The sequence below is a fragment of the Lutra lutra genome, chromosome X, assembly GCF_902655055.1.
Source record: "Lutra lutra chromosome X, mLutLut1.2, whole genome shotgun sequence".
NCBI classification, from domain to species: domain Eukaryota; kingdom Metazoa; phylum Chordata; class Mammalia; order Carnivora; family Mustelidae; genus Lutra; species Lutra lutra.
Genome location: NC_062296.1, coordinates 34,279,365 through 34,302,032, shown reverse-complemented (window position 1 = coordinate 34,302,032; position 22,668 = coordinate 34,279,365). Strand labels below are relative to the sequence as shown.

At 42.3% G+C, this 22,668-nt stretch overlaps 1 protein-coding gene and 1 long non-coding RNA gene across 4 annotated transcripts in view; one reads left to right on the top strand and one right to left on the bottom strand.

Annotated features, from left to right (window-relative positions):
- The window catches only part of TRPC5 (transient receptor potential cation channel subfamily C member 5), a 254,572-nt gene that overhangs the window by 58,291 nt on the left and 173,613 nt on the right, over nucleotides 1–22,668 (bottom strand). The gene's annotated exons all lie outside the window — the stretch shown is intronic.
- Nucleotides 1–22,668, top strand: part of LOC125092144 (uncharacterized) — a 52,690-nt gene that overhangs the window by 20,543 nt on the left and 9,479 nt on the right. The window contains exon 1 of one of the 3 annotated variants that reach the window (XR_007124835.1): nucleotides 12,800–12,947. The exons of 1 other annotated variant lie outside the window; for it this stretch is intronic. This is a non-coding gene — a long non-coding RNA (uncharacterized LOC125092144). Of the gene's footprint in view, nucleotides 1–12,799; nucleotides 12,991–22,668 lie in introns of those variants that run through there. One more of the 3 variants, XR_007124836.1, reaches the window with a different exon arrangement.

Here is a 22,668-nt window from a genome sequence, read left to right as displayed (position 1 = left end):
TCTCACTGAGAGACCAGTCAAACTCACATGAAACAAGTAATAGGACAGCCATGTTTGTGTTCAGATAACTGTGCAGGCAGGCAAGAATGTCAGGTTCTCAGCTGGGTAGTGGCCACAGACTGGTAAAGGCTACTCCCTTCCAAATCAGGAGATTTTGCTAAGTAAGGATGTGATTAAAAACAACAACAAACCCACGCCCCTTTGATTCTTCTGTTAGCACCACTTCGTAAGAAGAAAGATCAGAATAAAATACAGTCATTCAAACTGGATCCACTTAGCATTCGGGAAAATTGACTAAATAGTTATAAGGCACAGCAACTTAGGAACTCGGGGCATTCAGAGAAGGGATGAATCAGCAGGCACTAGAGTCAGAAGGAAAGGCTACAGAGAATCCTTAAATCAGAGAATCTCACTTCCTTCTCGGAGCCTTCCCTGATTGCCCCAGCCAGAGGTGATCTCTCCTCCTCAAGCCCGGACCACTTTGCTTCTTCCTTAAGGTACCCCTTAGAGCCTGACCTGTGTTATACTTACATTTATGTAGAGCCTGTGACTTGGCTTTCTTACCCCAGTAAGCTTCTGAGGAGGAGGGACAATTTAGTATGTTGTATGACATTTCATAGCCCAGAGGGCTTTGCAGACATTTACTGTACTTGTTAAAGTGAGAAAGTTCTCTTCTCTGCTTTCCTGCTAAACTTCAGTCCTGAATATTCACTATCTAGTGGGCATTTCAAATTCCAAATTCCAAAGTTCCAAATGGAACTTTCTCCCCCAAAGGCTCCCCCCACTTCTCTTTCACCCTATATTCTCTGTACCCACAAGGTATTTCTTTAGTACTAGTCATAATAGTCACAGATTAAATATCCATACAACTTCCTGTGTTTTGGATACTTTTAAAAGCACTTTATATGTATGAACCAACCCAGGATATATACCTATTTTACAGATGAGAAAAACTGATGCCCAGAGAGGTTAAATACTAATGATAACTGCAACAATGAACATTTGAATGCTCACTGTGTGTCAAGGCCTATAGTGAGTGCTCATTTGAGAGTAGTGAGCCCGGGATACACTTCCCTGGTTAGTGACCAAGAACCTGTCTCTGATGAGACAGTGGAAAATGGGGTGAAATCCCTCGGTTGGAGCAGAGGATCTGGGGGTGAAGGGTGGGCTCTTGAAAAGGAAACCAGGGGTGTGAGGCAGAGAAAAAAAAGCCAGTAGCAGTGAGTTTCCAGTGGCTCCTCTAGGAATGGGCAATGAGGTCAGAGGAGAAAAATCTTTCCTAACTCTCACAATCCACTCTGTTCTGTGCCATGGAATCTGTTAGCAAGAGAAAAGTCAGTATACAACAAGTCAGTCCCACATTGAGTCAACTCACTGGTGATTTGCACATGATTTTAGACTGTTGGGTATGTATAAAGTGCAGTAGATGAGACTAGAAGAAAGATCACCTTGACCTATGTTTAACATTCAGAGCTTTGTTAAGCAGCTCAGGCCTGTTGTTCCCTGAAGTAGTTGGCACTGAGTTACCTTTGTGTGTTTTCTAAAAGAGCATCTGACTTCAAGCTGGGGGCCTTATACTGTAAACACTTCTTCCTTTAGTACACTTGGAGGAAAACAAAATCTGAAAGGTAAGAAGGACCCCCCTCCCACCACATCCCCTAGGGGAGAAGGCAAGGATGTGGAAGAAAACTTGAGTTCCCAGCTATGGCAGGCTCTGAGCTAAGAGTCTTTCTGGGAGGTTGGAAAAAGTCTACTGATCTTTCTAGAACCTTCCTCTGCTCCCTCAGTGAGTAGCTGCACAATAGAATAGACCCAACTTTCATTGCCTCAGATGTCGGTTCTTCAAAAGAGTCCAGTTGTGTGTAAGGGTGTATTTTAAAAGCCAGCCAGCAAAAATGATCTGAGATAGAACAAGTTTTGTTGGCTTGTTTTGTAATTGCCAATCAAGCTGGGCTCTGCTGAGGAGAAAAATACTCAAAAAGGAAATCAAGGACAAGACAAAATTTTCCAAAGAGGGGAAAATGGGCAAAACCCCTTCCTTCACTGCCATTACAATGAGCTTGCTAGGCCGTACTGTTATGAAGTGGTTCAGCTTTTTACCACAGCAGGAGAAATTTGAGACGAAGAACAGGTTTTGGCAAGTAGCTTAGGCCCAGGTCATAATTCAAAGTGGCCCCTACATTTTACATGTTGTCTCTGTCTAAAACACTTTGATATTTACTTACTCAGAACATAATCCACAGTGAATTTTTTTTGAAAGAAGGGGATGCATTGCTTACCTAAGGATTATTACTGAGGCATTTTGTACTCATCTGGCTGTTGCTGCAGTTACCTGGTACACTTGGTACCTGAACTTGTCTACCTATATCAATGGCAACAGAAGTTCAGAGTCATAAAATAACTCAACTGGCAGTCATACCTCTAATTTCAAATTTGAGCCAAGGCTTACTAACTTGACCTAACTGAAGAAAGGTGAGGCTAGATGCTGAAAACTCGGTTTTAAATACATATTTAAAAAATATAGTTTCCCATTTGCTTCTATATATAGCAGTGGGAATTTGCTTAATGGGGTTTCCCAGTTGATGTTATAATCCCCCTTGTTGGAGGTGATAGGCTCTGAAAGCATTTAGTGCTGCGAAATTAAGTCCAGTGCGGTAGCTTATTCTAGCCATAGGATGGCAGCAGAGAGCAGTGGGAACGCACTTCCTACTTTGAAGAGGGGAATTTTAGAAGGAAAGAGGAGGCTGTCTTGGAAAACTCATCTGGGAGGGAGCAAGTGAAACAGCATGTCAGGGCAATTGAAGAGGAGAGCCTGGAAACTCACTAAAGCCAAATAAGAAGTCAGACGGGGTGTGATCAGGTCAGCTAATGGCCCATGGACTAGAACAGTGGCAAAATATAATGAAAGCCAAAGAGGCAACCAATTCTGACGGCATTTAGTCTTTTGAGAGCTGGGTGTCCTGGGCATTTCCAAGCCTAGTGCTGGGAGGATGCTACAGGTTCACAGATCCATAGTACTTACTCCAAAACCGTTGTGGCCAGATGTGTTATAGAATTCTAAATCTGTCAGATTTCAGAACAATAATAGGCCATCTGTACCATGTATTAGGTAACACCCCCAGTGGGATTTAAGGCAGCATTCATAATTAGGGTTGCCAAATTTAGCAAATAAAAATGCAAGAAGTTTAGTTACATTTGAATTTCAGATCAACAGTAAATCATATTTTAGTATAAGCGTATCCCTTCATAATATTTGGGACATACTTACATTAAAACATGATTCACTGTTGATCTGGAATTCACATGTAAACAGATGTCTGGTATTTTATCTAGAAATGCTACTATAGTCAAACACATTAATATCACAGCAGTGAAACCTATGAATACTTAGACTCAGTGGGATAAACAAAGACAATAAATTGCCCCACATCAGTTCATCTCATGTTTTGCCATCATAGGAGTTTTGATAGGAAATTTATTAATTTTTTTTTGTTTTCAGGACTTGGTAGATTTTGGAATTGTGGACTTGTAACTCTTCAATTAATAAAAGAAAACAATGGAAAGATCTGTGGTGAGATGTGTTCATGTCTGCAGGGTATCCAGTTCTTAAGGGCCTGGGTCCTTCTTTTTTCTCAGGTCACAAGACTTGTGCAGGTATGGCAGATCCTGAAACATTGGGGCAAAAAAGGAGACTAAGTCAGGTGCACCCAAAAAATTTTCACGTCTATAAGAAGGCTTGGCTGGAGGTTTCATGACCTGCTGTGAGCAGCCCACTTTGAAATCTTCAGCATGAAATCAGAATAAAGAGAATGGAGGAAACTTAACCCTTGAAAGAACACTTTTTGGAAACATATATCTTGAACTCTGACTCTCTCTTGGCCTGTGATTTGTGGTGGGACTTGGAATGTGTCTTTGTGTTTGGATCTTTATCTGTGCAATTGGTGGTCACCACCCACCTGGCCTTCCTCATAGGGCTCCCCTGACCAATCAGATGGATCATGGGGGTGGGAAAATGCTTTGAAACATTCTCAACACCAAACAAAAGGAAGATGGTGTTCTTCATACATCTTCATTAGCTTATCAGTGTTATGTAGGCTTTATACATGAAGACATTTCTAATAAGGTAGAGTGGTAGCATGGTCTCTGTATTCAGGCAGACAGATCTGAGGTTCAAATTCCAGCTCCATAACTTCCTGGCTGGGTGACCTTGTGCAAGTTCCTTAATCTCTCTGACCCTCAGTTTCCCCATCTGAAAAATGAGGATTATACTAGTAGCCCATGTTATAGGGTCATTTTTAAAAATTTTTTTTAATTTTTAATTTTTTTTTCATAGGGTCATTCTAAAGACTAAGAGGGTTAACTCAGTGCCTGGCAACAGGAAAGAAATATTATTATTGTCATTCTCTTTGTGGATTATTGTGGGAAATAGACCAAAAAATTTAATAAATGCTAACTATTTTTTAAAATATTTTGTTTATTTGAGAAAGAGTGTGAGTGCACAAGCAGGGAGAGTGGCAGAGGTAGAGGGAGAAGCGGGCTCCCCACTGAGCAGGGAGCCCAATGTAGGACTCAATCCCAGGACCCTCGTATCATAACCTGAGCTGAAAGGCAGATGCTTAACTGACTGAGCCACCCAGGTGTCCCAAATGTTGTTTTTTTCATCGTTATGGCTCTCATTATTATGAGATGGAGAATCATTTATTCTTGGATAGTCTCAAAGTGACTCTGTATGAGACTCAACACAGACCTCACCTAGACAGTACATCCAGTTGTAGTTAGTACAGTCCTTGTTGTATAGTCAGATCCCATAAATAACTGTAACAAATTCCAGAATGAAAAACTGGATTATTACACAAGACACACTTCAGAGGAAGGGAGACAACTCCATAGATAAAGGAGGGAATTTCTCATTGAGAAAGATTGGCAAGGCAGGATTGCCGGAAGCATGACTTTTGGGGGGCAGACTGGCAAGTGACAAGCTGAGGCATCTCAGGGGGTTCTTTAAAGCCAAGATGGAAGATTTGGGTCTAAGCAAAAAACTTACTCTGGGTGGCTTGCACTGGGTGATTGAAATTCAGGAGAATGGCTCAGAGAGACCATTGCAGGGTGGCTTAATGTCATCCAAGGGCAGGATATTCTGCACTTCTCTGTCCTCTCAACCATCCCTCACACTCCTCTACCCTCCCCCCTACACACATATGTTCTCTCTCCCTCTCGTGGAGAAAACAAGGATCCTTAGTGCTTGGAGGGCTTCTACGAAGTCACTTTCCTTCTGCTTTCTGGCAGGGTTACTCTAAAGCCAGTTCAATTAAACCAGCAACATTTCCTGAGCCCCTTACTCTGCACCAGGCCCTGTGCTAGGTCCTCGGGACACAGGCATGACTCCGGCAGCCAGAATCTCATCCTTGCAGGAAACACCTAACAAATAAAGACAAAATTCTATTCCTGCCGTCCCATGATGGGGTTTCTGGGGCCTGTCAAGTGCTAAAATGAGACTGGGAGACTTTCTCACTAATGACTCTAACAGGAACGTACACTCCTAAAATAACAAGGTTTATGGAGCTGAAGGGCAGGAGAAGTAGCTGGAATCCTGAGCGAGTTATTTATTGCTGCTGAGTATCAAGGCCATTGGAGCCTTGGTGGCTCAATTTTAAAGACAGCAGTACCTATCCTAACCCCTGATCTTTTTTCTTCCTTCTAGGGACCGGCCTTAGTGTGGGCTTTTATTATTAACTTATTGAGTATTTTACTAGGCTCCATTCCTTTAACCCTGAATTCTCACAATGACTTGACAGGGGAGGTATCATCACCATTTTACAGAGGAAGAAATGAGACGTAGAGAGATGAAAAAACCTGCCTAGTAAGTGGTGAGAGCCAGGTCTTGAAGCCTGGTCCATCCCAAGTACACTCCAGATACTCTGACCCAGGGCTCATCCAACTACAGCCTGGGCGCCACATCCAGCTAGTGACCTGTTCGTGTACATAAAGTTTACCTGGGATCTGGCCATACTAATTGGTTTACACATTAGCTGTGGCTGCTTCTGTGTTACAGTGGCAGAGTTGAGTACAACAGAGACCCTAGGACCCATGATGCCTAAAATATTCACTAGTTGGCCCTCATTTAAAAAAAAAAACCCAACAACAACAACAACAAAACCCCCCAAAAAACAGACAAACTTTCTGAGACCTGGCTCTCCTCACCGTAATACACAGTCTCTAGTATGTAGACTTTAGAGTTAGAGCTGAGGTCAAACTTTGGCTTTGCCATTTATGAACAGTATGCCCTTGGACAAGTCCTTCTAAGTCTGTGTGCCTCAGTTTCCTTATCTGTAAAATGGGAATAATAATATTACCTATCTTCTAGGATTGTTGTCAGGATTGTTGTGAGGTGCTATGCATGGAAGGTTCTCAGCACAGTGTTTGGATAACTAGCACAGGGTAAACTCTTAAAAAATGGCACCTGGGTGGCTTGGTCGTTAAGCATCTGACTTCGGCTCAGGTCATGATTTTGGGGTCCTGGAAATTGACCCCCTATTGGGCTTCCTACTCAGTGGGGAGTTTGCTTCTCCCTCTCTCTCTGCCCCTCTCCCTGCTCATGTTTGCGCTCTCTATCAAATAAATCAGTAAAATCTTTAAGAAAATGGGAGTTAAATTATTTGGAGTAATAATGAGTGAGTGTCACTTCAATATCAAATCTCTGCATTTGTTTTGTTTCCTATTCTTGTTGTCTTTTCTAGGGCCTTTGGTTGCTGAATAAAACACTTAAGTTTGGGGCTGAAGGTAGAGAAGTGGGGAGCAGTAGTGCAGGGCAGTGAACACAGTGGTTTTGGCCTAGAGGTTGGTTGACAGCAGAGGATTTACTCTGGAATAAGTGGTTTAATGCTTTAAGCCTGAATAAGCATGAACCATATTATGTGACCAAAGTGTGTGTGTGTGTGTGTGTGTGTGTGTGTGTGTGTGTGTAATAAAGAGAAAGAACAAGAGAGAGAGGGATTACACCTCCAATTCTGTGGGGTTTTTTCTCACATCCTCAAAATCCCTCTCTGTGTTACACTTGAGTGAATGATTCCATTCTCTGAAAATTTTGCAATTTTCTTCAAGATTCCAGTGTGTGTGCTAACCTCCCCAAACTCCAAGTTCCTGTAGCAACTATTAAAAAAATGACTCTGGGATACATTCTGTTCTCAGTTATGCTTGGTTTGTCTCCCTGATTAGACTCCTCTAACTCCTGTAGGGCGGATACCATGGGCTCTATCTTCCAGGTTCAAGGAGAAGGAGTGGATTGCTACTATTAAACAATGAAAGGATGTGTTTGCGGGGTGTGTGTGTATGTGTGTTTCTGACCAGAGAGGTCTCTGATAGAGAAAGGAAAATGAGTTTCAGAAGCAAAGGTCATTGGAAGATAAGTGAAATGTTTCAATGTTTCAGTATCCTCTTAAGCAACAGAACTAGAACATGAACTCGGGGGGAAAAAAGGTCAGTAACCACACGAGGGGACCTTCTGCTGGGTGGCTACAATCTCTCAATTATCCGGATGAAAGAAGTTACCTTCAAATGATAGAAATTCCTACATTTGACAGGTAAGCTGTTGGGTGATGGCCCTTCTATTTCTGAGAGCCATCTTTTTCTGATGTCTCTGGGAAGGTCAACCCTTCACTCCCAAAGTGAGTTCCTTCATAAACAATTCACCATTTGCAAGTGGCAGAGAAGACATGGAACATAGATATGTTTTACCGAAGGAGGAAGGGATGAGCTCTCTTTCCCCTCTGGGGGAAGCACCTGCCCTTCTCCTTTGGATGCCAGTTTTCACTTCTCATAATCTATATTTGGAGTCCCATGTCCGTTATTCAAATAGAACACATATTTCCTATCACTGATATAAACATCTTTCAAGCCAGTTCCCTTTTCTCTTGCCAGTCCAGGGTGGAAAGCTGATGGCTCTTGCAAGCAACTATAATTTGGAGCAGTTAAGACCCAACAGCCTGGGGCACCTGGGTGGCTTAGTCGGTTAAGTGGCTGTCTTTAGCTCAGGTCATGATCCCAGGGTCGTGGAATTGAGCTCCACATTGGGCTCCCTGATCAGCAGAGAGCCTGTTTCTCCCTCTCCCTCTGTCTGCCGCTCTGCCTACTTGTGCTCTCTCTCCCTCTGTCAAATAAATAAATAAATAAAATCTTAAAAAAAAAACCCAACAGCCTATGGGAACAAGTGGATTCTCTCTCAAACTATCTTAGCTTCTGCATACTGTAATTTCCAGTTGATTCTGTGTCAGATGAGGGTCAAGGCCATAACTGGTCTATACTATATATAGTATACTATATACTATATACTACTGGGACTTCCCTAGGAATGTTTACTTGCCTTAACTGTGGTTGTCATATACTCTTCTGAAGAAATGAGATGCAAAAGTATAAACAACAGACTCAGAATTCCCAGTTTTTCAAGCATATGGTGGTTGGTTTTATTTTGCTTTTCCCTTTCATTACAGCTCATATTATTACTGGTATCATACTGTGTAGTCATCATGCTCGAATACCCAGGAGCTTTGGTTTAATATTGGTCTTAGGATTCAGTTCCACGAGACTTCCAGATTGCTGAGATGATTACCTATGTGTGCTCAGATGTGTGTTACAGAATGATCAATCATGGCTGTGTGGAGGGTGAATTGGCAAAGGGGAGTGGGTGGAGATGAGGGGTTGATTAGGAGTCCGTTGTAACTTTCCAAGTAAGAGGTAACAGGGCCTGAGTTAGAGCAATGAGAGTAGAAATGACACTGAGGTAATGGAGATATTTTTGAGGTGGAACTGACAGTATTTGGGAATGGATTGCATGAAAGGGTGGAAAATAAAGGGGAGCTGAGGATACCTCTGCTATTACATGATACAATGGAACAGGCTGAGGACTGGGTTTAGGACAGATACTGATGAGTTCATGTTAGGTATGGTGACTTGCAGTCTAGCTTTGTCTGCTATCGAGGGAATGTCCAGAACATGGGACTCTCAGAACTAAAGCCAAGTAAGTCCTGGGCAGACCAGGACAAGTTCATTGCACTAAGTTTAGGACACGTTGGATTTGAGGTGTTTGCAGACAGTGTCCAGGAGGTGGTTGGGCATGTGGGAGTGGCGTTAGAAAGGACACCAGAGTCGGAGGTATAGTTTGGGAAGTTGCTTGTAACAGAAAATGGGTGAGCCCACAGGAGTGGGTAGGATAACTAAGGGAGAACACACGGCATGAGATTATACCTACCTCTTATCCCCTGTGGAACTCTAGATCCTTGTGAATGTGAATGAATGAATCAAATAATTAATGAAGAGTAAGAGGTGACTGACAACGAGACAGCAGGCCACATTTTGAGGCACACCTACCTATACAGGTGGGCTGTGGAAAGAAATCCAAGACTGAGCCACAAGAGGAGAAAAGAGAACCAGAACGGATGACAGTATCAAAAAAGTCAAGGAGGAAGAGAATTTCAGAGGCATGTGGGTTAGGAAGATTAATATTGAGGATAGGCAGTTGGCTCAGGTAATTAATATGTCACTGACCACCTACAAGAGAACATTTTCTGTGGCATCCTAGAGTCTGTGGCATTCTGAAATTAGATTATCAGATGCTGGTGAAATAGAAAAAGAAAAGAAAGGAAGTATGGGTAGCAGAGATTCATCTTTCTTTCAACAATGAGGGGAAAAGAAAGAGTAGTTTTCTCCTTTAAATACCAGCTCAAGACTCAGCTCTTCTTAAGGTTCCCTGAACAATTGCCATGCCTGCTGTTCTACCCCTTTTCAAAGATCCTACAGCATTAGGGGCTCTGTAAGAAAAGCATATTAGCTATGTGTGATATACTTCATTTTCTGGTAACTTCTAGTGTGCTTGTTTGGTCTTCCTATTAAACTCTAAGCTTCCTGAGGGGCAGAGACCGCAGCTTAGATCTACCATCATGCCAACAAGAAAGGCCTTTAAGAATATTTGCTTGTTGTTAGGATGGGAAGGATGGAAAGATTCTCCAGTTCACATTTTCTCAACTTCCACAGTGTTTGCATTTGGGGCTGGATAAGTCTTTGTTCTGGGAGACTGTCCTGGGCACTGTTTGGTGTTTGGTCGTATTCCTGGCCTCTACCCACTAGTTGCCAGTGGCACTTCCCTATCACCCTCCTATAGTTGTGACAACTGAAAATATTCCCAGACATTACCAAATGTTTCCCCGTATATGTGTGTGTGTGTGTGTGTGTATGTACACGCATACACACACACACATGCACACATGCAGGCACAGGAATCAACTCAGTAGACACCCACTGCCTAGGTGACTGGAGCCTAGCTTAGTTACCCCCTTGTCCATCAGCAAGGGCAGTCCAAAGCCATTTCCCATTGAGAAACATGGGTGTCCAGTTCACAGCCTCCAGAAAGGGATGTATAACCTTCCCTGGTTACTTGCTTTCAGTTCTGAGACCCTTATACTCATTTCTTTCTCTCCCTCTCCCTGGAGTGAGTTAATGCCTCAGTACTTGCACTTAAACACAAAGTGCTGAAATGATGCCAACATGCTTCCCTTATGATCCCGAATATCAAAGCAGAGCCACAGAGACATCTAATTACAGCAGCAGTTTGTAATGTTTCTACAACTGTAAGGAAGGCATTTATTAATTTTTCACAAAGTGTAACTAGTAGTTAATAATGCTTTTCTTTTCAAAGTATCTTTCAAATATTATATTATAACTCTGTTGGTACCCTCCTCAGAGATTGGCCAGAGGGTGGGGAAATTGGAGAAAGAGAAAATGTATAAAATAGACGTACAGAACGTTTCAGTGCCTGAGCAGAGTGGAGAACCCAGGAGTCCTGGGCTCTCATTCTTTAGGTTAAACCTGAAGTGTCTTCCTGACATTAAAAAAACCCCACTATATTTATTTATTTGAGAGAGAGGCAGAGGGAGAAGGAGAGAGAGAATCCAAAGCAGACTCCACATTTAGCATGAAACCTGATGCTGGGCTCAATCTCATGACCCTGAGATCATGACCTGATCTGAAATCAAGAGTCAGATGTTTAACCGATTGATCCACCCAGGCACCCCTCTTCCTGACATTTTCATGTATCATCCCAGTGGGGCTTGTGGTTCCTAAAAGACATTTCATTGGGTTGAACTGGACTGTGGGTGAGAATAAAAAAAACACTCTGATATCTTGCCTTGTTCTACCACCATTTTCCAGACTTCTGAGGTTCCTTGGTAGTGCCCAGTAAATCCTCCTACTGCTGCTCTATGGCAAAGTCCAATAAACCAGTCAGGATACATTTATTGAGTGCATGATAAATACCCTTAAGATACCAAAAAGTGGTGTGGATAAAAGGAGTAAGGTTGCACAATGTGTAGCTCTTTCTTCCTGGTTCTTAATGGAGCATGTTAATTTATTGAACTAAGAATTTTCTGTATATTCTTGGATTTTAGCCCCATGACAGCTCTGTGGAATAGGTATTATTAGTATCTGGCCTCTTTTCATGCCAAAGGCATATGGCTACAAAGTTGTAGAGCTGTGATTCCAGCCCATTCTATATAACTCCAAAGTCTATATTTTTATCCACTATGCTAATGGGATTCATTTATCTGGTCCACTTCTTGTCCTTTTTTTTTTAAATGAGTAAGCTATTCCATTTTATGAAAGGAAGAACTGTGGACCAGAAATTATAAATGAATTGCCTAGGATGACATGGTGATGCTGGTGGTGATGATAGGGGTAGGAGTGGAAGAAGCTAGAAAACACATTTTCTTCCTTTTATTGTGTGAGCTTTTTTCCCTTATCGCATTATTTCTAGTTTAGAAGACAAGACACCTCTCATTCTAGGAAACAATGAAAAGACTAGAAAAAGAAGTCTGCAGTTAATTGTGCGTTACTGAATTTCTGAATTCTGTGATACTGACAAATCAGATGATGGAGCCATTTTCTTTCCCAAAGATATTGGAGGTCATCAGCTATAGTTAGCCTGCCAATAGGCTTTGAGTGGGGAGTACATTGTATCCCTTCAGGATCTTCCAGGAGGATTGAAGAATATATTGAATATATAAAATAGAGAAGAGAAAATATTGAAAGAATATATACTACACACCTTGACCAGGGAGCTGGGTTAGAGAATCTGGCTGCCACAAAAGGAGAGGTTTGCTATAACATTATTAAGTTGCTTCTGAGTCACTTTGAGGACCAAGGAGGAGGAGAAATGAAGAACCAATTGGCATCTTCCAAGATTTAACTGAGTGATGGTTCCAAGTCTAGAATAACTTTGGGAAGTCCTTGACCTTGAAGCAGGTTGTCTTCCTATTGTCAGTTGGAATTCCCGTGTGCAATAAACTCCCTTTCATCATCAGGTCAAGGTGAATAAATCAGAGGGATGGGACTAGTCTCTTGTTTCCAAGAGACTTAATTTTATTTTTGTTTGATATAGATAGCACATTTACATGCAAGAATGATCTGTTTTGTTGGCAGCATGTGGGCTATTTAGCATTATCATTTCTAAAAACCCTAGGAATTACTGTAAATCCCTCAGAGATTTTTGTTACATTCAATAGTCACAGGCCTTCTGGTTATTCCTACCCTTTCTCAGTAACTTACAAATCTTCATAAAGTATCCTTTTTCATTTGTTTGCCTCTGTTCCCACAAAAGTGGTGATAGCCCAGAGGTTTTATACAATTGTAACCATCATTTTATTTTTGGCCGTTGTCCATGCCACACCCCTTGAGGCTTATCACCAGATTTTCACTGCCCCCTTCCCATAAAAACCATATCCCTGCCTGCCCCATCATCCAGAAGCAGGCAGAACTGAAGAAGGACTAGGCTGGTGATGAGCGGCTTTAATAGAGGAATTTGAAGATCCTTAAGCCTCTTTTCTTTGTTTCCTGAGATTTCTAAGGCCAGACATCAGTCCTGGAGTGTGGTGGCCCTGGAAAGCCCTTCGGCTCTGGAGTAGGTCAGTTCTGGGTTGGAATCCTGTCTCTGCAGCTTACAGCCAGGTGATCTTTAGCAAATCTCTGTTTCCTTCTTTTTAAAGTGAGGATGATATTCATTTGTTGCTGCTGTCCGTTTTTCTGACCACCTGGCCATTTGCCCCTGAATTCCTACACCTATTCTTTCATTTTGAGTTGTGCCCATTGCTTTTGCCTTTGCCCTGTGATTTTGTAGATTGTTTTATTTTTAAAAATTTTTAAAAGATTTTATATATTTATCTCTCTCACACACACACACACAGAGCGAGAGAGAGTGAGCGTGCACAGTTAGGTAGAGCAGCAGGCAGAGAGGAGGGAGAAGCAGCCTCTCCTATGAGCAGGGAGTTGGACATGGTGCTCAATCTCAGGACCCTGGGATCGTGACCTGAGCCAAAGGCAGATGCTTAACCAACTGAACCATCCAGGCATCCCTGTAGATTGTTTTAATTTAGGCTTCAACTAATGGCTGTGCAGACCTTCCCTTGGTTTTGTCTGTAGAATGAAAACCCCATGAGGGCCAGAGCTGTGGTTATTTGTGCTTATCATCATATCGCCATGCCCTAGGACCATATTTGGAATAAAGCAGGTAAATAATACATTTTAATGGGATGAATGAATGAATGAATGTACAGATTTCCTGATCTGTTGCTCAGATCAGTTCCTTTGACCTACTACTACACACAGCCTAATGTAAGAAATGATTATATCCTACAAGAACAGGCCCTATTCAGGCACTATCCTTTGAGGAGGGCTATTTGCCCACTTTGCCCGGAAGAGTATCCACAAATTTCAGTCAGTTCATTCAGGGTTGATCCTGAGTCATCCTGTACTTGAAGGGGTTAATAGGACTCTACAGGCTTATTTAAGTTGATAAGGATGATGAAAATGATTAGTGGAGCCAAAATAGACAATGCTCTGACTTCAGCCTTAGGAAGCTTATACTCCTTTTACTGCAGTTATGGTATGTTAGCTATCTTTCTTCTTCTTCTTCCTTTCCTCTTCCTCCTCCTCCTCTTCCCCTTCTCCTCCTCTTCCTCCTCCTCCTTCTTCTGATGGGGGGTCAGGAGTGGGGGAGGGACAGCCAATGTGGGGCTCTGTCTCACAGCCCTGCAACCATGACCTCAGCCAAAATCAAGAGCCAGACACTTAACTGACTGAGCCACCCAGGCACTCTGCTATCTTTCTTTTTAATTCCCAATTGTACATTATGGGAAAAAGCTGTAGTTATATCTCCTGCCCTTGGGAAGCCATTCTTCTAGATCTGTTATAAACTTGTTACAAAATGCAGGTGTCCTGGAAGCAGTCGAATGACCATCTTGACTGAATGAAAAGATTTACTTCCAGGTGGAGTGTCATCTGAAAGAGTTTGCCCTGGTTTCTTGGGGGTTATCAATTGAGTGATTGCTTTCTGTGTGACACTAAATACATCTGGCTGCAGTGAGGCTAGAAGTAGCTTACTTCCTGTTGCAGTTGGATAAGGTGGGATTATGTCCATTCCTTTTTACGACCCAGAGGGCTGCCTGAAACCGCAGGGTAACTGAGGTAATGGCACATGTAAACTAGGGGAGGTGAGGGCTAAAAGAGTTTTTGATTGAGGTTACTCTTAGTAAAGAAGCCTTAGGCGTATACAGTCCTATTAACTGCAATTTAGCCAAGACCTAAGCAGTGGTTAATTAAGGCAAACCCAGGGTCTATCAAGGAGCACAGTCTAGATAAGGCCTAGCTGGGGCTGAAACCCAATGAAGCCATGGCCCTGGCATAATTAGGCCTGGCCAGGGCACAGCCAGGTTCAAGGCCTAGTTAAGGCCTAGTCATCCCTGTTGAGGGCTAGTCAGCCCAGTTAAGATGTAACCAGAGCCTAAGCCTACTTATGGCTTAGTTGCCCAGTTAAAGTCTAGATAACACAGTTAAGACCTTGCCAGGGCCTAAACATAGTTAAGGTCTAGTCAGAGTCTGGATAAGACGTAGCCAGGGCCCTAAATTTAGTTAATGACTAGTCAGAGTACAGTTAGACTCAGCCAAAGCAGGTGTAGCACCTATCGGAGTTTTCTTAAGGTTCCGCCAGGTCCTAAGCTTAGTGTATGTTTAGTCAGAGACCAGTTAAGGCCAAAATCTCCTTAAGTTTTAGTCAGAAACTACTTAAGGTAGATCTAGGCCCTAAGCTTATTAAATTCTAGTCAGAGCCTGGTTAAGGCTTGACCAGTATCTTGTTAAGGTATAGCTAACGGTCTAAGCCTAAATAAAAGCTAACTGACAGGGTTAAGATCTCATCAGCGTATGATAAGGACAAGCCATAGCCTAAACCTAGTTTATGCTCAGTCAGAGACCATTTAGGGCCAAAATCTACTTAAGTTTTAGTCAGAAACTACTTAAGGTGGATGCATGACCTACACTTATAAAACCTAGTCAGAGCCCAGTTAAGGCCTAGCCAGAGTCTTGCTAAACTATATCAAGGCCTATGCCTATTTAAAAGCTAACCAACATGGTTAAAATCTCATCAGAGTATTTTAAGGACTAGCCAAGTCCTAAGCCTAGTTTATGTTTAATCAGAGACCAGTTAGGGCCAAAATCTACTTAAATTTCAGTTAGAAACTACTTGAGGTAGGTCTAGGACCTAAGCTTGTTAAATTCTAGTCAGAGTCTGGTTAATCTCTGGCCAATATCTCGTTAAGGTATGGCTAAGGCCTAGACTGGTTAAAAGCTAACCAACATGGTTTAGATCTCATCAGGGTTAGGGTTAGGGTTAGGGTCCAGGGCCTAAGCTTATTCAAAGCTAGTCAGAACCTAGTTAAGGCTTGGCCGAGTCTTGTTAAGGTATTCCCAGAACCTTAACCTAGTTAAAAGCTAGTCAGCCCAACTGAGGCCTAACTGGGGCTAAAGCCTAGTTCAGACCTAGTCAGAGCCTAGTGAAAGTCTAGCCAGAACCTAAGAGTCTAGTTAATGTATAGCAAGGGCCTGAGACTAGTTAAGGGATAGTTTGTCCAATTAAGACCTAGTTAGTTAACTTAAGGCCCAGCTAGGGCCAAAGCCCTGTTAAGGCTTCATCAGCCCAGTTAAGGCATAGTCAGGGCTCAGCTGAGGCTTAGTCAGAGTTCAGTTCAGGCCTAGTCAGAGCCTGAGACTGCTTAAAGCTTATCTAGTTCATGTAAGGCCTAACCAGGGTCTAAACATAGTTTTGGCCTCGCTAGAACCCACTTAAGCCCTAGCCAGGGTCAAAATGTAAAGGTATAGTTGGAGTCTCAATAAGTCCTAGCTGTAGCCCTGTAGCCTAAATCTAGAGAACCCATAGTCAGAATCTAGTTAGGGGATATCAGGGTTCTAAGTCCAGTTAAGACTTAATCAACCCAGTTAAAGTCAGTCAGCTCAGTTATGGCTTAATAAGCTCAGCTGAGTCCTGGTCAGGGCCCAAGACTAGTTAAGTTCTATTTGAATCCCAATTAAAGTCTAGCCATGGACTAAGCCTAGCCAGAACCCTAGGTCTAGAGAAGGCATAGATAGCCAGAGTCTCATTTAAGGTGTAACAAGGACCCAAGTCTGTTTAAGGTCTATTTAGCCCAGTTAAGGCCCAGAAGGGGTTAAACTTAGTTATGCCCTAGTCAGAGTGTAGTTAAGTCCTAGCCAGAGCCTAAGACCAGTTAATGCCTGGTTAAAACCTAGTTAAGGTGAAGCCAGGGCCTTACATCTAGTTAAGTCCTCACATCTAGTTAAGGCCTCATCATCCCAGTTAAGGCCTGTTTAGGCCCTTCACTTTGTTAAGGACTAGTCAAGACTAGGCTAACCAGCTTATTCCAGTTTGCCCAAGACTTTCCATATTTAGCACTGAAAGTTCTGGGTCCTGGAGAATCCCTTGGTCCCTGGCAAACCAGACTGACTGGACACTCTAGTCAAGGCCTTTTAAAGAAAACTTTTCTTTGCCTTGGAGCTTAAAAAGCACATTTATAGTCTATAGTTTCATTTATAGTTTATGAAACACATTTTCACATTATTTCATTGGATTATTATATCTATTTGAGATTGGTGTTACCATCCTCCCTGATGTGCAGATGAATAAACTCAGGTTTAGAGAGAAGTGCCTTCCTTAATGCCATATGGTCAGTGTCAAAGGTAGAGTTTAAACCAAAATTCAGAATGTTTGAATTCAAAAGCCATGCTGTTATTTTTTAAGCTACAGTAAAGGGGCCTCTCCCCACAATTAAAAGTTGTTGAAATTACATAAGTAATACTTGCTCAAGGTCTTACCATCACCCTATTTTCAGACCAGGAAAAGTGTTACAGCATACTTAAGTGACCTGCTGAAGGTAAGAAAACTTTTCAACTTAAACTCAGGTTTCTTTGTCTCCAAATCCCTTATTTTTCCCCTTTAAAGAGAATCTCTTCCCTCCATCTTGCCTACTTGCTCAGTGTCATATACTTCAGTACACGTCTGTGTAGCTGAGACTGTTTCTGTGTCTGTAGCTTTCAGAGCTGTTTCCATGCATATGTTATCTGAAGTCCATCAGGCATTTGGTAGACTGCACTTGCGTTGACACTTCTGTTTGCAGCCTGAGGTTTATGTACTGGCCTGATGCTCGTTGTCTCATTAGGGGAAGTCTGTTGAGCCTGGCAGCAGAGCTGACTTGATACTAGAGTCAAACCTCAACCACTTGATTTTCTGTTATCAAAGGATGAAGACATTGAAGACAAACCTGGTCTCCTTAGGCATTCTTGGGAGAGTTACTGGATACATCCATGTTATAATGACATTTTGGGGACCAGGGAAAGAAATCAGGCCTCCCTCTCTGTTACTGTGGATTCCATTGCCAGAAGGCACTGAGAACTTGGCTTGCCTTTTCCTGGCTGTGCCATTTCTTTTGCCTCTTGTAAGCTTACCAGGGGTGACAGGTGTCTCTGTTAAAAAGCCTGTATGTAAATATAGCTATATCTTCCACTATGTTATCCCGAGGACAAAATAGTTGCCACCCCTGCAGAATGTAGCAGCTTCTGGATTGGATGCCAATGGTAGCAATGTGCCAAGCATGAAGTATCCTGTTCCCCTTACCCCTGCCAAATAAACACCAGCTTCCTCTTCAGTGGTACATTTAAAGGGACAGCCTCCACTCTGCTCGTATGGCAGTGATAAAGGGGGAGAGGTTTCAGCATGGATAATCAGTGGCTCAAGTGGTGGCACAGTGGATGAGACCATTAGGATGCACTTTAGGTAGTGCCTTCTTGGACTGCAATTTCCTGCTTTTTGCTGTTAGGTTGCTTTGGGGAACTGTTTGGTTCACTGTGTAATACAAGAGGAAGACAGAGCTGGTTGGGAAGAGGCGAATGATTTATTCCACTGAGCAGCTGGTAGATTCAAGCGTTGCTTTCTTTCTTGGAGAGGACGCCATGTGGGAATAACATTATTTTCTCTGACATGCACATGGTGACTCCCTGCATAAGCTTTAGATGACTTCATGTGTTTGTATTTCCATGAGCTGGTGAAGAACATTCAGCTTCAAGGCATTGGGTTAATGGCTTAAGCAGACCATATCTCTGTCCTAACAAAAGATCTGGAAGGCCTTGGCTTGAGGCCTGGGGGCCTTGCTGTACAATGTTGGGGGCTATGGAAAAAGAGCACAGAACTAGTCTTCTGGTTCTACCACATTCCAGCTATGTGACTCTGGATAGATCATTTTGCCTCTCTGGGTGTCAGTTTTCCTAAATGTAAGATGAAGGTAAATGAACTCTGTGTTGCCCTGTCCATAGTATATGGTAACTGTGAAGATCAAATGAGATACAATGTGAAAACAGTAGAAAAAGTATAAAGTCTTATAAAAAATGTGAGGAATTATTAGTTCTATTATTCATTCAACAAATAGTTATTGTGCATGCTTAAGTGAAACAGAGATCACTATTTTGTTGTTTACCTTCTGAAGGGGGGAGCCATAAAACAAATAATAATCATAATAAATAAGTAAACTATACAATATATATAGAAGGTGACCAGTTCTAAGAAAAAGGAAAAGGTAGAACAGAATAGATAAGGAATAAGGAAGGCTCAGGAGTGCCAGGTGGGGAGGGGGAAGTTAAGTTTTCAAAAGGATGGTACGTGTAGCTCTCATTGAGAAGGAGAGATGTAAGCAAAGAGTTTGAAGGAGGTGAGGAGTTTAGCCATTCAGATATTGAGCAAAGAACATTCCAGGCAGAAGTAATAGCCAGTGTAAAGGGCGTACAGAGGAAGTGTTCCTGGTGAGTTTGGGGAATGGCAAAGTGGCCACAGTGGCTGGAATGGAGGGAGGGGTAAAGAAGTAGAAATGAAGTTATAGACTATATTGTGTAGGCCATTATGAGGATCTGGGCTTTACTCTGCAGGACATGCAGAACTATTAGAGGAGTAGATATGGTCTGACTTACATTTTATTTTATTTTATTATTTTATTTATTCTATTTTTGAGAGAGTGTGCTTGTGGGGGAGCAGAGGGAGAAGGAGAGAGAGAAATTTAAGTAGGCTCCACACCCAGTGCAGAGCCCAACTCAGGGCTCAATCTTATGACCCTGGGCCGAAATCAAGAGTTGGATGCTTAATTCTGACTTACATTTTAAAGGGCTCACTTGGGCCATTGTATTAAGAAGACACTGGGGTGAGGCAAAGGGAATCCTGTGAGGAGGCTGTTGAAATAATCAGGGTGAGAGGTAGATGCTGGTGGCTCACAATGACAAGTTATTAGTTTTGAATGTATTTTGAAGGCAGAGCCAAAAGGATATTGGCTGTAGATTGTGGGGAAAAGAAAAAAGTCAAAGATAAACTCAAGATTTTTTTGCCTAAGTAGTGAGAAAGAGTTGTCATCTACCGAGCTGGAGAAGGGTGTAGGTAGAGTAAGTTTTGGAGGGTAGACCAAGGATCCAGTTTTGGATATACTGAGTTTCAGATATCACAGGTCATCATGAAAGCAATTAGATAAACAAGGATGAAATTCTGGAGGAAGGTCTGAACTAGCTAAATAAACTGGGGAGTCATCTGTGTTATAGGTATTATTTTCAGCCTGCAGATCACTAAGGAAGTAATTATAGGTGGAACAGAGGAGGACCTGGGAGTGATCAACCATGTCAAGTGTGGAGGCCACTGGGGACTTGGGCAAGGGTACTTAAGTGGAGTCGCCATTACATTCCATTGAAAGTGTGTGTTTTATCTGTTTTTAAAGATTTTATCTGAGAGACAGAGTGAGCAGGAGAGAAAGCACATGAGCAGGCAGGGGGCAGCTGGAGAAGGAGAAGCAAACTTCCCTGCTGTGCAGGGAGTCTGATGTGTGGCTTGATCCCAGGACCCTGGGATCATGACCTGAGCCAAAGGCAGATGCTTAACCGACTGAGCCACCCGTGCCCCAAAATGTGTTTTAGAACAGAAATATTTAACCTCGTAATATCAGTCATGAGGTAGAGAGATTTTGTTCTCATCGAGCAAAACTGTCTTGAGATTCCCCTGCCTCTAGCTAATATTTAAAAAAGAAAACTGAAGAATCCTGAATCCTGAATCTTGAAAGGACAACTCCATCCATTTGAGCGCTCTTGCCAGACCAAAGAACTGGGGCCCTGATGTGCTTTTCTGAGCCCCAAGCATATAGGTAATGGGATGAGCTCTTCACTCATGTTTAAATTGCTAACCTTTGGCCCCTTTATGAACCTTGAGAGGTAGAGGAATGAAATCTTCAGAGGGAAAGGAAACAATAAATTCATGTCCAAGGGCAAAGCATTTTTCTGTATAGGATATTAAGAAATGTTTTCTGTGCCTCCCTTTTTCCAGTTTATTCTGATTGTATTTATCTCAGAGGTCCAAAATGGAGAAGTCTTATTTTTTATTTCCATGGAGCAACATATAGTCGTTGGGTGATTTTAATGTTCATATAGGTTTTTGGTATCTTTCCTTCTTACTAGAATGTTCCGACTATAGGTACACTCTGGGAACAACAGGATGAGGACAATGTGATGGTTATCCTCAAGGAGACTTGTGGCCTATGAGTCACTTGGTAAGACACATACGATGGCCATATGCTGTTCGCAAAGCCATCTTAACAGTTTTTTATTCTGTTGGTGATTAGGAGTGGCCCAGAATATCACTAGGGGACCACAGTGTAAGGGACAGCACAGAGGGTGGAGAGGCCAAAGAATCAGATTCTCACTCTTGCTCTGCTACTAACCAGCTGTGTAATCCCAGCAAGACCTTTATCTGTGTTGGGTCTTCACTTCCTCCATCATAAAAAAGGAATAATCATTTTGCACAGGATGTTATCAGGATAAATAAGTTAATGTATATGAAGGTACTTGAGGATATAATTAGCAGAGGACAGAAACTATGAAATACGGGTAAACTACTAAGGGAGGGTATGGAATCCCATTTTGAGATCATTAAAAACAGAAGCACTTCTCCTTTGGTGGATAAGTAGTAAGTACATTTGCAGACAGAAGGAAGAACTATATGGCCTCTGATCTTTGTTCCAGGTGGAAAAAGAAACAAACTGGTTCTCTCCTGGCAAGCTGGCATTTGCCACAGAAACAGAGAGGAGGCCACGACTGGTGCTCAGTCTTGCTCTTGTCAAATTTCTGAGATGTATTCTTGAAACTCAGGGTGAAATCCAGGCTAGGATGGTGGAGAATAAAAAGTATAGAAAGATCTATGTATAATGCTCCTTTTCTTACCCAAACAATTCACGCAGGAAGATCTCGAAGTCTGGGCTCGTTCAGGTGAAGTCATGCTAGACACAGTGTAATGGCCTTCATTATCTTGCCTTAATGACTTTGCCAATTACTTTCCAAGTAAATGTTTCCAAGGAATAAGCTAGTTAATGCTTTGAAAGATCCATTGTCATAAGACCAAGCAGAGGGCCCTTTCCACGCAGCTGGTGCTACTGGAGGAATAGCCAATGAGCAGTCTTGATGTGTAGCCAGCTTCTCCCTGCCAGAACTAGGAGCCAAAGTGAGTGTGTGCTTCAAAAGCAAGGAGTTAGGCTTGGAAGATCCACTAATCCTCAAGGAGCCTTACCTGATTGGCCTCAGGTCTTCTGAATGGGTGACCTGTGAGCAAGAGTCACAACCTGCTCCGTCATACCTTTATCCAAGTTCAGAGTCATGTTAGTTCTATGAGATAAATTGTTATCTCTGGTCCTTCCTTTCAGTTTCTGTAGTATCTGCAGCTGCCTCCCCTTCTACCGTCAGGGGGTCACTAGTCAGTACCTGGGATGCACCACACACCGTTTTGCAGATCCCAGAATTTTCTCCAGAACAATTACATTAGCTAGCATTTATTAAGAGCTTCCTATATACCAGGCACCTTTCTAAACTCATTGTGTATATTAACTCATGTTGTTCTCACTACTGTTATTACCTTCATTTTGCAGATGAGAAACTGAGGCAGAGTAGCCTTACTACCACAGTAAGGCAGTACTCTAGTACCCTACCTTCTACCTGGAAGGTAGTAAGTGGAAAAGTTGAGATTCAAACACAGATCTCTTTGACACAGAGCCTACCCTTACAACCACTAGCATCATGTGACTGTTTCTCCCAAAGAAAATATACAAACAATGGCGACTTGCCTTTTTCCTTCTCAGAAAGCTGAGAGAAGATGTGAAAATAGAATCTCTTTTCCTGTTACTTCCAAGTTTTGTTCTTATTTCCCTTATTTTAGACCCTGTCCTCTGCACTGGTAATATTTAAAAGCCAAGAATCTTTCTAGAAGTAGTATAG